This window comes from Nicotiana tabacum, chromosome 2 (genome assembly GCF_000715075.1).
Source record: "Nicotiana tabacum cultivar K326 chromosome 2, ASM71507v2, whole genome shotgun sequence".
NCBI lineage: Eukaryota > Viridiplantae > Streptophyta > Magnoliopsida > Solanales > Solanaceae > Nicotiana > Nicotiana tabacum.
Window position 1 is genome coordinate 3,184,271 of NC_134081.1, and position 14,347 is coordinate 3,198,617.

Here is a 14,347-nt window from a genome sequence, read left to right on the forward strand (position 1 = left end):
TGTAGTTTTGGGTGTTCCGAAGGTTCAACTAAGTTCAGGTAGTGATATATGACTTGTTGAAATTATTGGTTGAGGTCCCGAGGGTCTCGGGTGAGTTTCGGATAGGTTTGGGTTGTGTTGCGCTCGTTTTTCTTATGTTTCGACGTCGTTTCTTCAAGTATAAATGATATCATATTGAATAAATGAGCTCCGATTTCTTTTTTGATTGAAGCATTAGATCCGTATCGTATTTAGGGATTCGTAGCAAAACGAATCGTCGAATTTGGATATCGTATGAGGATCTTATGGTCATTTTACTAAGAATTAGGTTGTCAATTTTTCAGCTTAATTACGAAATTGCCACGGATGGCGAATTTAAATATCTCCACTATTTGCAAATATTGAAACCAACATATCTCCTTCATTATAAGGTCAAATTGAGTGATTCAAAAGCCTAACTTGACTAGCATTTCACAAGGAATCCATTGGAGGCATAAAAGCGAGTTTCGGGATCGTTTGGCATGAGAAACGAGGCAGAATAACTGGCAAAAAATATATAAAATGAGAGTTTGTTCATTCGGTCATATTTTGAGTTGGGGAGCTCGGATTTGGGCAATTTTGGGGGGAGATTTTCACCATAAGGATTGGGGTAAGTGTTCTCTACTCGGTTTTGGTTATATTTCATGAACCCATCTTTATTTTTGGGATTTGATTGATGATTTCAAAGTGAAATTGAGGGAGTTGGGACTTGAGTTTTGGAGAGTTTTAGGTAGGGATTTGAGGGACCAAACTGAGCCCGTTTTTGATAAATTTTATATGGTTAGACTCGAGAGAGGACGAGGGTTTTGATTATGCCATTGTTGACTGGTTCTGAGACATGGTCCCGGACCCCGGGTTTTGGCCGATTTCGGATTTTTGGCATATTTTGTAGTCTTTATTGGGGAATTCGATTCGTTAGCCTATGTTGATTGTATTAATCTGATTATGGTTATATTTGGAGTTTTTGGAGACCGGGTCCATAGACGAAGGCATCTCGGAGTAGGATTTTACGCTGTTAAGGTAAGTAATAGTTTTAACTCTGGCTTTGAGGGTATAAACCCGGAGAATTTGATATCATGTGACTGTTTGAAGGTGATACCCATGCTAGGTGACGGGCGTATGGGTGTATACCTCACGGGATTGAGACTTGGTCCGTCCCGTAAGGCCTCATGGCCATCATCCGTGTTTACGTAGTTACTTGTTATTGAACTTGTCTGCCTTCATGTTAGAGATCATGCTTAGGATTTATTCATGCTCACATTGTTTGTACTTAGTCATAGAAATTATTGTACATGTTTACCTTAGTCTCTATTATTTGCTAATATGCTGTGATACTTGATGTGGGCTGTGTTCCCTTATTTGTTGATGATGGTGAGGCTAGTGAGGTACATGATTGAGTGAGGCCGAGGGCCTGGTTGTGAGGATATTAATACCATAGCGCGTGAGTTGTCCATGTAGCACGTGAGTTGAACGTGCGGGTCTAGGTATTGATACCATAGCGCGTGAGTTGTCTGCGTAGCACGTGAGTTGACCGTGCGAATCTAGGTATTGATATGATGGCACGTGCGTTGTCCGTGCTTAGCGCTTGGGCTTTGGGAGCCCCTCCGGAGTCTGTACACACCCCTAGTGAGCGCAAAGTGTTGAGCGTTGAGTGTTGAGTGATGGAGTGACATTGTTGTGAGGTTGCATTTACTTTTGCTTAGGCTGCATTTACTTGTTAATTTTCCTTGTAGTCTTACTGATTTATGAAATTACCTGTCTACTCCTGTTTGTACTTAATTATGGAAATAATAATTGGATTATTCTGCTTAGCTCGTCACTACTGCTCAGTTCCTTAGTTATTTCTGTTACTACTGAGTCGGTTGTACTTATGCTACACCCTACACATTATGTGCAGATCCAAGTGAGTTAGAGCACGGCGATCGTTGAGTTCAGGCCGGCTATCTGTGGAGATTGCAAGGTAGCTGCTAGCGTCCGCAAAACCTTGTTACTCCTTTTGTCATTTCTTCTTTTGGACAGTTTATATATCTTAGTTTATAGTTTTAGACGCTCATGACTTAGTGACACCCCGATGTTTGGGGCTCGTTTCCGTATTTTTCTATAATTATATTTAGAGTTGATTTAGTTTATGAAAAATTCAAATGTTGGAAATGTATTATTAAATTCTTATAATCGATTTAGTAGTAATATTTTGGGAAATAGGTTTGCCTTGTAACACGATAGGCGCCATCACGACCATGGTTATATTTTGGGTCATGACAAGTTGGTATCAGAGCCTAAGTTACATAGGTCTCACGAGTCATGAGCGGGTTTAGTAGAGTCTTGCGGATCGGTACGGAGACGTCTGTACTTATATTCGAGAGGCTACAGAACCTTTAGGAAAACTTCACATTCTTGAATTCTTTTCGTGCGGTATTGATTTAGCTTGAAGTGTAACTCTTTGAATTTCTTCCACGCATTCGTATGCGAACATGGGCGCTCGGTATCAGTTGTGCATCGACGACTTGTGATTCCCTGGATGAGGTGCGAGATGTGATTTGTGTGTGTTGATGTCGGGCCAGTCTGGAGGACATGAGGCCGAGTTTTGACTGTAGCTTGAGCACTGAGGTATTGATTGTGTGAGCGCGTGCTTGTGGTACTTTTGGGGATATTTAAGAGAGTATTCAACAGCTTATGAGCCTTAGGGCGGTTTGGTTTTATGCTTGGGTCTCGTGTGGTGAGTCTGAGTTGAGGATTGTGGCATTATGGCGGGGTGAAGTATCAATTTGAAGGTAATTCAGAAGGGACTCGGGTATATAGGACATCTTGGTAGTAGGTTGGATCGGCATGGCAATGTCTATGATTAGTTCTTTGGGTGTGTATGAGGTAATGAGTTCTATAGGTGTTTTGTGGCAATGTCCTTAGGTTTTTGGTGGCCTGCGTAGCTTGGTTGAGTTAGAAGGATTCAATCCTGACAGATTGGTTTTGAGCCATTGGGGTTCGAAGAGAGTTCTTGATGGCTTCTACCACGGTTAGAGATGTGTATTTTCTACTGGCGTGAGGAGCATGTGATTTCATCTTGGGTTATGGCTATGACTGGAGACAGCTTGTTCAGACTTATACAGTGTGTAGGTTGCAGGATTCAAATCTTATAAGGAATTTTTTTAAAAAAGAAGAAATTTCACTTATTGTTGTGTTATCGGACCTACATTGGATAGGGGTGGCATGGGATCACCTCCGGGTATGTGCACGGGAAAGTTACACAGCGATTTGATGGCTTTTGGAACAACTCTGGGCACAGGACGAACGTATGTTTAAGTAGGGGAGGATGTAATGACCCGGTCGTTCGTTCTGAGAGTTATAGCCCCATTTCCCCCATCTATACTTATTTATGTATTGTTCAGATGTGTTGAGTTGTATCGAGTTGGTAGGTTTGGATTCGAAGTAGTTTTGGAGTGAAATGAACACTTACTCTCTTAGTTAGAAAGTTAAGTTAGAAAAGTCAACCGGAAGTTGACTTATGAGTAAACGAATTCGGATTTAGATTTTTATGATTCGATTAGCTTCGTTGGGTGATTTTAGGCTTAGAAGTGTGTCCGTAATGTAGTTTGGAGGTCCGTGGTAGAATTAGGCTTGAATTGGCGAAAGTTGGAAGTTTAGAAGTTCTTAGGCTTGAATCCGAGGTTGATTTGGTGTTGTTTTGGGTGTCCCAAAGGTTCGACTAAGTTCAGGTAGTGATATATGACTTGTTGTAATTATTGGTTGAGGCCGAGGGCCTCAAGTGAGTTTCAGATAGGTTTGGGTTGTGTTGCGCTCGTTTTTCTTATGTTTCGACGCCGTTTCTTCAAGCACAAATGATATCATATTGAACAAATAAGCTCCGATTTCTTTTTTGATTGAAGCATTAGATCCGTATCGTAATTACGGACCCGTATAAAAAATAGTCGTCAAATTTGGACATCGTATGATAATCTTATGATCATTTTACTAAGAACTAGATTGTGAGATGTTTCAGATTAGTTACGAAATTACCACTGACGGCGTATTTAAAAATCTGCACTATTTGCAAATATTGAAACCAACATATCTCCTTCATTATAAGGTCAAATTGAGTGATTCAAAAGCCTAACTTGACTATAATTTCACGAGAAATCCATTGGAGGCATAAAAATAAAGTTTAGGGATCGTTTGGCATGAGAAATGAGGCAGAATAACTGGCAGAAAAATATATAAAACGAGGGTTTGTTCATTCGGTTATATTTTGAATTGGGGAGCTCGGATTTGGGCAATTTTAGGGGAAGATTTTCACCATAAGGATTGGGGTAAGTGTTCTCTACTCGGTTTTAGTTATATTTCATGAATCCATCTTCATTTTTGGGATTTGATTGATGATTTCAAAGTGAAATTGAGGGAGTTAGGGCTTGAGTTTTAGAGAGATTTAGGTAGGGATTTGAGGGACCAAACAGAGCCCGATTTTGATAAATTTTATATGGTTAGACTCGGGAGAGGACGAGGGTTTTGATTCTGCCATTGTTGACTGGTTCTGAGATGTGGGCCGAGTTTTGGCCGGTTTCGGATTTTTGGCATATTTTGTAGTTGTTATTGTGGAATTCGATTCGTTAGCCTATGTTGATGGTATTAATATGATTATGATTATATTTGGAGTTTTTGGAGATGGAGTCCAGAGACAAGGGCATCCCGGAGTAGGATTTTACACTGTTAAGGTAAGTAACAATTTTAACTCTGGCTTTGAGGGTATAAACCCGGAGAATTTGATATCGTGAGACTGTTTGGAGGTGATACCCATGCTAGGTATTGGGCGTATGGGTGTACACCTCGAGGGATTGAGACTTGGTCCGTTCCGTGAGGCCTCATGGCCATCATCTGTGTTTACGTAGTTACTTGTTGTTGAACTTGTCTGCCTTCATGTTAGAGATCATGCTTAGGCTTTATTCATGCTCACATTATTTGTACTCAGTCATAGAAATTATTATACATGTTTACCTCAGTCTCTATTATTTTCTAATATGTTGTGATACTTGATGTGGGCTGTGTTCCCTTATTTGTTGATGATGGTGAGGCTAGTGAGGTACATGATTGAATGAGGCCGAGGGCCTGGTTGTGAGGATATTAATACCATAGCGCGTGAGTTGTCCGCGTTGCACATGAGTTGACCGTGCGGGTCCAGGTATTGATACCATAGCGCGTGAGTTATCCGCGTAGAATGTGAGTTGACCGTGCGGATCCAGGTATTGACATGATGGCACGTGAGTTGTCTGTGCTTAGCGCTTGGGCTTTGGGAGCCCCTCCGAAGTCTGTACACACCCCTAGTGAGCGCAAAGTGTTGAGCGTTGAGTGTTGAGTGCGAGTGCTAAGTGATGGAGTGACATTGTTGTAAGGTTGCATTTACTTTTGCTATTGCTGCATTTACTTGTTAATTTTCCTTGTAGTCTTACTGATTTATGAAATTACCTGTCTACTCCTGTTTGTACTTAATTATGGAAATAATAATTGGATTATTCTGCTTAGCTCGTAAATACTGCTCAGTTCCTTAGTTGTTTTCGTTACTACTGAGTCGGTTGTACTCATACTACACCCTGCACTTTATGTGCAGATCCAGGTGAGTTAGAGTGCGGCGATCGTTGAGTTCAGGCCGGCTATCTGTGGAGATTGCAAGGTAGCTGCTAGCGTCCGCAGATACTTGTTACTCCTTTTGTCATTTCTTCTTTTGGACATTTTATATATCTTAGACGCTCATGACTTAGTGACACCCCGATGTTTGGGGCTCGTATCCGTATTTTTCTATAATTATATTTAGAGTTTATTTAGTTTATGAAAAATTCAAATGTTGGAAATATTTTATTAATTTCTTATAATCGATTTAGTAGTAATATTTTGGGAAATAGGCTTGCCTTGTAACACGATAGGCGCCATCACGACCATGATTAGATTTTGGGTCGTGACACAATATTAGTAACAATAACAATAATAGAAATAAATCAGGTAACTCATTTATAATAATTGAAGCTAACTCAGCAGTTGTAACCAATTATCATTTCTATTAATTCTGTTACAGTGTGCATCCCGCTCTAACAATATATTCATATTTAATTCTGTTGCAGCGTGCAATCCGCTCTCACAATATATTCATATTCGGTTCTATTACACCGTGCAACCCGCTCTCACAATATATTCATTTAAATTAAGTCTGTTGCAGCGTGCAAGCCGATCCACCAATATATATATATATATATATATATATATATATATATATATATATATATGTCGACTTTTGAATAAGTCTGTTGCGGCATGCAACCCGATCCTCCAATATGGACTTTTAATAAGTCTGTTGCTGTAACGAACCGACCGGTCATTTTGAGAATAAATGCTCCTTTCAACTATTTGAAGTATTGAATAACTTCCTATGAGGTATTATGACTTGTGTAAATTATAGGTTTTGGTTTTAAGGTATTTCGGAGTTAGCTCGGAAGAATGAACTTTCATGTTGGAAGCTTAAGTTGAAATAATTGACCGGATATTGACTTATATGTAAACGACCTCAGATTTGAATTTTTATGATTTCAATAGATCCGTATGGTGATTTTGGACTTAGGAGCGTGTCCGAAAAATTATTTGGAGGTCCGTAGAGAAATTAGGCCTGAAATGTCGAAAGTTGAATTTTTGGGAAGTTTGACCGGGGGGTTGACTTTTTGATATCGAGGTTGGAATACAATTTTGGAAATTGGAATACCTTCATTATGTCATTTATGACTCGTGTGTAAAATTTGCGATCAATCGGACTTGCTTTGATAGGTTTCGGCATCGAATGTAGAAGTTGGCAATTTCATAAGACTAAAGTCAAGTTGGAAATTACATGATAGACTAAAGTTCTAAATGAGTACGCACAAGACTAAACTTTGGACAAGAATATATACACACATATATAAATGGTTATGTGATGAAAAACCTATAAAATGAAAGATTTTCGAGTCTAGTTTCTAACGCTTCAAACCGTTTGTTATTTGGACATTCCTACAAGAAGTTATGACTAAATTACCAAAGTCTGGAAAAATGCGATTCTGCGACCAATTCTGCGATCGCAGAACCATTATGCGATCGCAGAAGTAGTTATGCGACCTTAAAATGGTCGCAAACGTGTCCATTGAAGCCCATTTCTGGGCATAGATTTTACGACCCGCATACCCATTCTGCGATCCATTATGCGACTGCAGACCTGCTTTCGAAGTGTTAATTTTTCTATTTTCATAACCTGACTCCATTTTGATAAATAGGCTTTGGGACTCATTTTGGAGCAAAAATCTAACATTTTTAGAGAGAAGGGAGAGTGTTCTAGAGAGAGAAAGAAGCTCAAGTGCTTTGTTCATCAAGATCATGTTCAAGATTTGAAATCCAATAAGGAAATATCACAAGATCTTCACCCAAGAGGTAAGGTTCTAACCCCTAGTCTTCAATTTCGAGTTTGGGTAAAGATGGGTGATTAAGAGTATGATTCTTGGGTGTAAAAGTATCATTTATACATATCAATAAGGTTTATGGAAAGATTGTTGAGTTCAAATGGGTATAGATTGGGTTGAAAATGGTAGAAATCTTCAGAGACTTAAACTTAAGATTTGAGGGTCGAGTTGATGTCAAAATTTGGTGAAATTTTTATGGTTGGACTCGTGGTTGGATGGGCGTTCATATTTTATAACTTCTGTATGGTTCCGAGACGTGGGCCCCACAGGAGATTTTTGAGTTAATTTTGGATTTTATTGGAAAAATTAGTATTTCCTTATGGGATTAATTACAATAATTGGTATTGATTGAATCGAATTAATTGTGCCTAGATACGAGGCTTTCGGAGACCAATTCTCATGGCAAGGGCATAGCGGAATAAAGAATTACACGAGTTGAGGTAAGTAACACTTCTAAACTTGGTTATGAGGGTATGAATCCCCGAATTTAGTATGATATAAATTGTTTGGAGGCGACATACACGATAGGTGACGAGCATGTGGACGTGCACCATATAAATTGTGTCTTGAATAAATTTTGTGCAGTTGTAAGATTAATGAATCATGTTATTATCTGAACATTCTCCACGTGTTAGAGAAATTGAGTTGAGTCTCCTATTAAAGATCATGTTTAGGCTACGTGCCAATATTTTGGGACCCATGGGGTCGTGTTGTTGTTGAATTAATTGTTCAAAAATATATATATTTCACACTCAATAATAATTGTCCATTGTGAGGATATTTATGGGATTGAGCTGCGCAACGCAGCAGGCCATTTGGCTTTATATATGTTATTATTAAATGGATCGGGGTTGCCCGCTTGTAGCAGGCCTTATTGGCTTTACTATTTTATAGATCGGGGCTGCCCGCCTGCAGCAGGCCTTATAGGCTGTGTTATTATACGAATCGGGACTGCCCGCCTGCAGTAGGCTATATTGTCTTTGTATTACGCTTGGGCTGAAGGAGCCCCTTCGGAGTCTGTACACCCCCCAGTGAGCATAGATGATCATCGATATTCGGGATGGACTTCCCAGGGCATGGACTTGCCTTACTTTATAGCTTTTATATATATATATATATATATATATATATATATATATATATATATATATATATATATATATATATATATATATATATGGGATATGGAAAAAGGACATGGACTTGCCTTACTTATTTGTATTGTAATGAGTTATGTGGACATGGATTTTGTCAGTATCATTTATATTTAGGGATAAATTATCCTAGGGCTGGATTGGCCTTATACGGTACTGGGTGACTGATTGTCAGTCGATGTGCATATATATACGGGTTGGAACACCCCTTGGTTGGATTGGCCATAAACAGTACCAAGTGACCAGATAATTTATGACCAGTATTTACTTGAGGTCTTTCTACTGAGATGTCATATGCCTCATATCATGCAATATTGATTTATTTCACTTGTACTGAGTTTACTGTTGAACTTGAAAACATGCCTATATTTCTGTACCATTACTTTTACTTGACTGTACCTGCGGAGCTCATCATTTCTTTCAGTCCAGAGGTTAGTCTTGTTACTTATTGAGTTAGTTGTACTCATACTAAACTCTGCATCTCGTGTGCAGATCCAGCTGCTTTTGGACACGGAGATTGTTAGATTTCAGAGTACTATTAGTTGGAGACTATCAAGGTAGCTGTTTGGCGTCCGCTGACCTTGTCTCTCTTTCCTTCAGTTATTGTACTGTTCTATACTTTCAGACAGTGGCTTTTCATCAGTCATACATTGTATTCATATTAGATGCTCAGGTACTAAGTGACACCGGATTTTGGGAGTGATATATTTAAAATTTTGAGATTTCTTCTGTTGAATTAATTATTTAGTTTACAAATTTAAAAGAAATGGTGGTTTATTGGGATTTTTGGCTTGCCTAGTATTGAGATAGGCGCCATCACGACAGGTGAGATTTTGGATCGTGACAAGTTGGTATCAGATCTCTAGGTAACATAGGTCTCACGAGTCATGAGCAGGTTTAGTAGAGTCTTGCATATCGGTATAGAGACGTCTGTACTTATCTTCGAGAGGCTGCCGAAACCTTAGGAAATTTCACTTTCTTGTATTCTATGGTGCGGAATTGATTCGTCTTGAAACATAACTCTTTGAATTTCTTCCATGCATTCTGTATGCGCATATGAGCACTCGGTATAAGTTGTGCATCGCCGACTTGTGATTCTATGAACGAGGTTCAAGATGTGTATTCTATGTTTTAGTGATGGGCCAATCTGGAGGACTTGAGGCCAGGTTTAGACTGCAGCTTAGGCTCGGTAGCTTCAGTTATAACCTGTATATTTGGAATCATATGTCCGGTAATATCCCTATGAGTGGAATTTGTGGCTCGATGAGCGGTGGAATGGCTTTGTGATGAGTATGATGTAACTACGGGATGTGTTAAGATGATTTGAATGTAACGAGAGGTGTTTCCTTGAAATGTAAAGGAAGGCCATTGGATGCTTTATTTTCGTTTTGATATGACGTACAATCTCTAGTTTGAATATTTTGAAAGATCTTTCACGTTGTAAAATTTTGGGGAAAATTAAATTCTCCTATATGGTTAATGATTTTGGACTCAGAAAGATTAGGTGATTTCATAATAATTGTGGCTGCAAAAGAGGATAACAAGATGCCAATATGAGACTAAGTAGGTGGGTTATCTCTTGCGCAGTAATCTATGTAGGTGTGTTCCTTATGATGTGAATAGAGAGTTTGTTTTCTATCAATGGGGCATATGTGTTGAGATTTGAATTTGAATCGGGTTGAGAAAGTTGACTTGATTGTCGTGAGAATAAATGCTAACTTAGCGCATGATTGAGGTATTTTATGGTGGGTGTTGTATAAGCTTGAGAAGAATTTTCGTTGAACTGACTGCAGTATTATGACAGTAATAAAGTATGGGTATTATGAATTATCGAGTGTTTTGTTCTATGGCTTTGAGCCAAGTGGGGGAATCTGCTATTGACAATTCAATTCATAGTTATATGCTTAAAATTTAGTTTTGGTCTGAGACATACTTGTGGGTTAGTTATGACTTGCAGAGGTTGAGATCGAGGGTGACTCGAATAAGGAAATTCCTGGATACAGGTTATATTGCACTTATAAATCTATAAAAATCATGGAATGAGTGAGTTGTTATTTGTGAAGTATGTAGTGCGCACGAAGTATGAATTTGATTGGTGGTGTTAAGGTTGGGGTACTTCTTTGGGTGTTGTTGTGCTAATGGGGCATGTGTCTTTCTGCTCGTTTGGGCGGTGCAATTGATATTTGAGTAGAGTGGATTACTCCTGAGGAAGTTCCAATGGATTCAAGATTAATATGTAACAATTGAGAATTTTTTGGCGGATTTGTTTATGACTAAAATAAGAGATTTAAGTTGGATGGTATGAAGACTTGTGCCATTTTTTTATATCATTAGGGATTTTATATTTCGGTATCAGGAAGATGAACGAAATGGCCTTAGAATCAAATAAGGTATTTTCAGAGTGGGTGTTTCGGTTGTGGTATTTATAAGGATAATTATGATGTGGAGAAACTCTACACATGTTTTGGTGGCAATAATCTTGGGTTTTGGTGACCAACGTGGTTTGGTCGAGTTAGAGAAATTTAGTTCTAATAGCTTACTTATGTACATATGGATTTCAAAGTGTTATTGGCGGTTTGAACCGGATATTTCCTAGTAGTGTGGGAAACATATTGTATATTGTGATTTCCTCTTGGAAAAAAGCGAGAGAAAGGTTTCTAACTAACCGGGCATGTAATTTGTCGGTGACTCAGAGTTGATAATGAGATTCTTGTGCCTTTCACATGGTAGATGTGGTATGTTGTGCGGGATTTATATTCACACGCATAAGGTGGCAGTTCATTCTTGAAAGAAAGATCATGAATTTTGGACAGAATGGTTAGTTTCAGATATTTAGAGGAATGTTATAACTGCCCGAGGATCCCTGAGAAGGGTGCGCATTTCAGAAGGCGCTTTGTGTTTTGACTTACGGATGTTCATCGATATTGCAGTACCCACCTGGGTTATAGACTGCTAATACTCAAATTATTTCTATGTGGCACGAAAGAATTATGAAAGTATTCCTCATGGGAAGATCGTGAAAGAAGGACGTGTTAGTCATTCTAGTGATGTAGTTGGGATAAGTTACGGTGATTCATGTGTTTGATGAATTTGGAGACTGGGAGTTCTCAGAAGTATATTATTTCAGGTTGCGGCTTGTTTGAGGTGAGTATTTTATTTTTACTCAGTGGAGGCACTAGTTGCGTGAATTATTTGTGATAGCTACCCGCTATAAGTGTGCATATATGTGAGGTTTAAGCCAATGTGCGGGCATCAGAGAAAGTACTCATACTCGAACGAATTCTTAGGCTATGATATGCGTAGAGTTGACTGTTAAGCATAAAGTTATAACGTGTCTCGTGTTCGTACCTTTGTTGAGAATTATTTGGGCTACATTTGAGGTTTCAAAGAGGTTAATTCCCCTGAATAAATGGGCTAGTTACTATTTTTGCGTTAACTTGCCAATTTGAAGTGTGACACCAGACTATGCACATGCTTATGCTATGGCGTGTTATTTATACCAGTCCAGGAGCATGTGAATCTTATATCATTTATCACATACATGTGTACTTATTTGATTGCTCCTCTATGATATGCTTGGACTGGAGGCCTGTGACCATGCCTGGCGGATTATGTTATTGGCACGTGAGTTGTCCGTGCGGATCCATATACTGATATTTTTGGCATGCGAGTTGTCCGTGCGGGTTCAGATATTAATACGATAGCATGTGAGTTTTCTGTGCGAGTGATGTTAATGTGAGCTCTAAAAGAGCTGGTTACTGTTATTAAACTTGTGTGTATCGGTTGTACAATATATAATGAGATTATAGCATTACAGTCGTGGTGGTGCTTGTTGAACTTACAATATTGTTCTCTACTTTGAGATATTTTCCATTTTTGGGTACAAAGTTGCGCAGTTGTGGATTGAGTTGTATTAGTGTGGAATGTCAATAGGATAGTTATGTTTAATAATATAAGGTCATTGGACCTAGAATGGGTACTATCAGGTTGGATTCTGGTATATTGGTCGGATAATATTGAAGGTCGGCATAGAAAGTGATTATATCTGGGACTATGGTTATGGCTGGATACAACTTGTTCATACTTATACAGTGTGTAAATGTGAGATTCGGGTATTGAAAAGAATTCTGTGGCTCCATGGTTTTTGGGCTAACGCTAAATTAATGATTTTCAGTTATGTTGTGTGGTCAGGCCTATATATAATAGGGTGACATGATATCACCCCCCGGGTACGTGCGTGGTAAGATGGAATAGTGATGTGGTGGCTTGAAAACAACTTCTGGCACGTTCGAGGACGAACGTATGTTTAAGTGGGGGAGATTGTAACGACCCGACCAGTCGTTTTGAGAATTTAAGATCCTTTAAACTATTTAAAGTATTGAATAATTTTCTATGAGGTATTATGACTTGTGTAAATTATCGATTTTGGTTTTAAGGTATTTCGGAGTTAACTTGGAAGAATGAACTTTCATGTTGGAAGCTTAAGTTGAAATAGTTGACCGGATATTGACTTATGTGTAAACGATCTCGGATTTGAATTTTTATGATTTCAATAGCTCTGTATGGTGATTTTGGACTTAGGAGCGTGTCCGTAAAATTATTTGGAGGTCCGTAGTGGAATTAGGCTTGAAATGCCGAAAGTTGAATTTTTGGGAAGTTTGATCAGGGGGTTGACTTTTTGATAGCGAGGTCGGAATATGATTCTGGAAATTGGAATAGCTTCAGTATGTCATTTATGACTCGTGTGCAAAATGTGAGGTCAATCGGACTTGATTCGATAGGTTTCGGCAACGAATGTAGAAGTTGGAAATATCATAAGACTAAAGTTTAAAGTGAGTTCGCATAAGACCTAACTTTAACAAGAATATATATATATATATATATATATATATATATATATGGTGTTATATGATGATATACCTATCAAAAGAAAGATCATCGAGTCTAGTTTCTAACGCTTCAAACCGTTCGTCAATTGGACATTCCTACAAGAAGTTATGACTAAATTACCAAAGTCTAGAAACATGCGATTTTGCGACCAATTCTGCTATCGCAGAACCATTATGCGATCGCAGAAGTAGTTATGCGACCGTAAAATGGTCGTAAACCTGTCCAGTGAAGCCCATTTCTGGGCATCGATTTTGCGGTACATTTTGCGACCCGCATACCCATTCTGCGGTCCATTATGCGACCGCAGACCTGCTTTCGAAGGGTTAATTTTTCTATTTTCATAACCCGACCCCATTTTGATAAATAGGCTTTGGGACTCATTTTGGAGCAAATATCTGACATTTTTAGAGAGAAGAGAGAGTGTTCTAGAGAGAGGAAGAAGCTCAAGTGCTTTTTTCATCAAGATCTTGTTCAAGCTTTGAAATCCAACAAGGAAATATCACAAGATCTTCACCCAAAAGGTAAGGTTCTAACCCCTAGTCTTCAAATTCGAGTTAGGGTAAAGATGGGTGATTAAGAGTATGATTCTTGGGTGTAATAGTATCATTTATATATATCAATAAGGTTTATGGAAAGATTGTTGAGTTCAAATGGGTATAGATTGGGTTGAAAATGGTAGAAATCTTCAAAGACTTTAACTTAAGATTTGAGGGTCGAGTTGATGTCGGAATTTGGTGAAATTTATATGGTTAGACTCGTGGTTGGATGGACGTTCATATTTTGTAACTTTTGTCTGGTTCCGAGACGTGGGCCCTACGGGCAATTTTT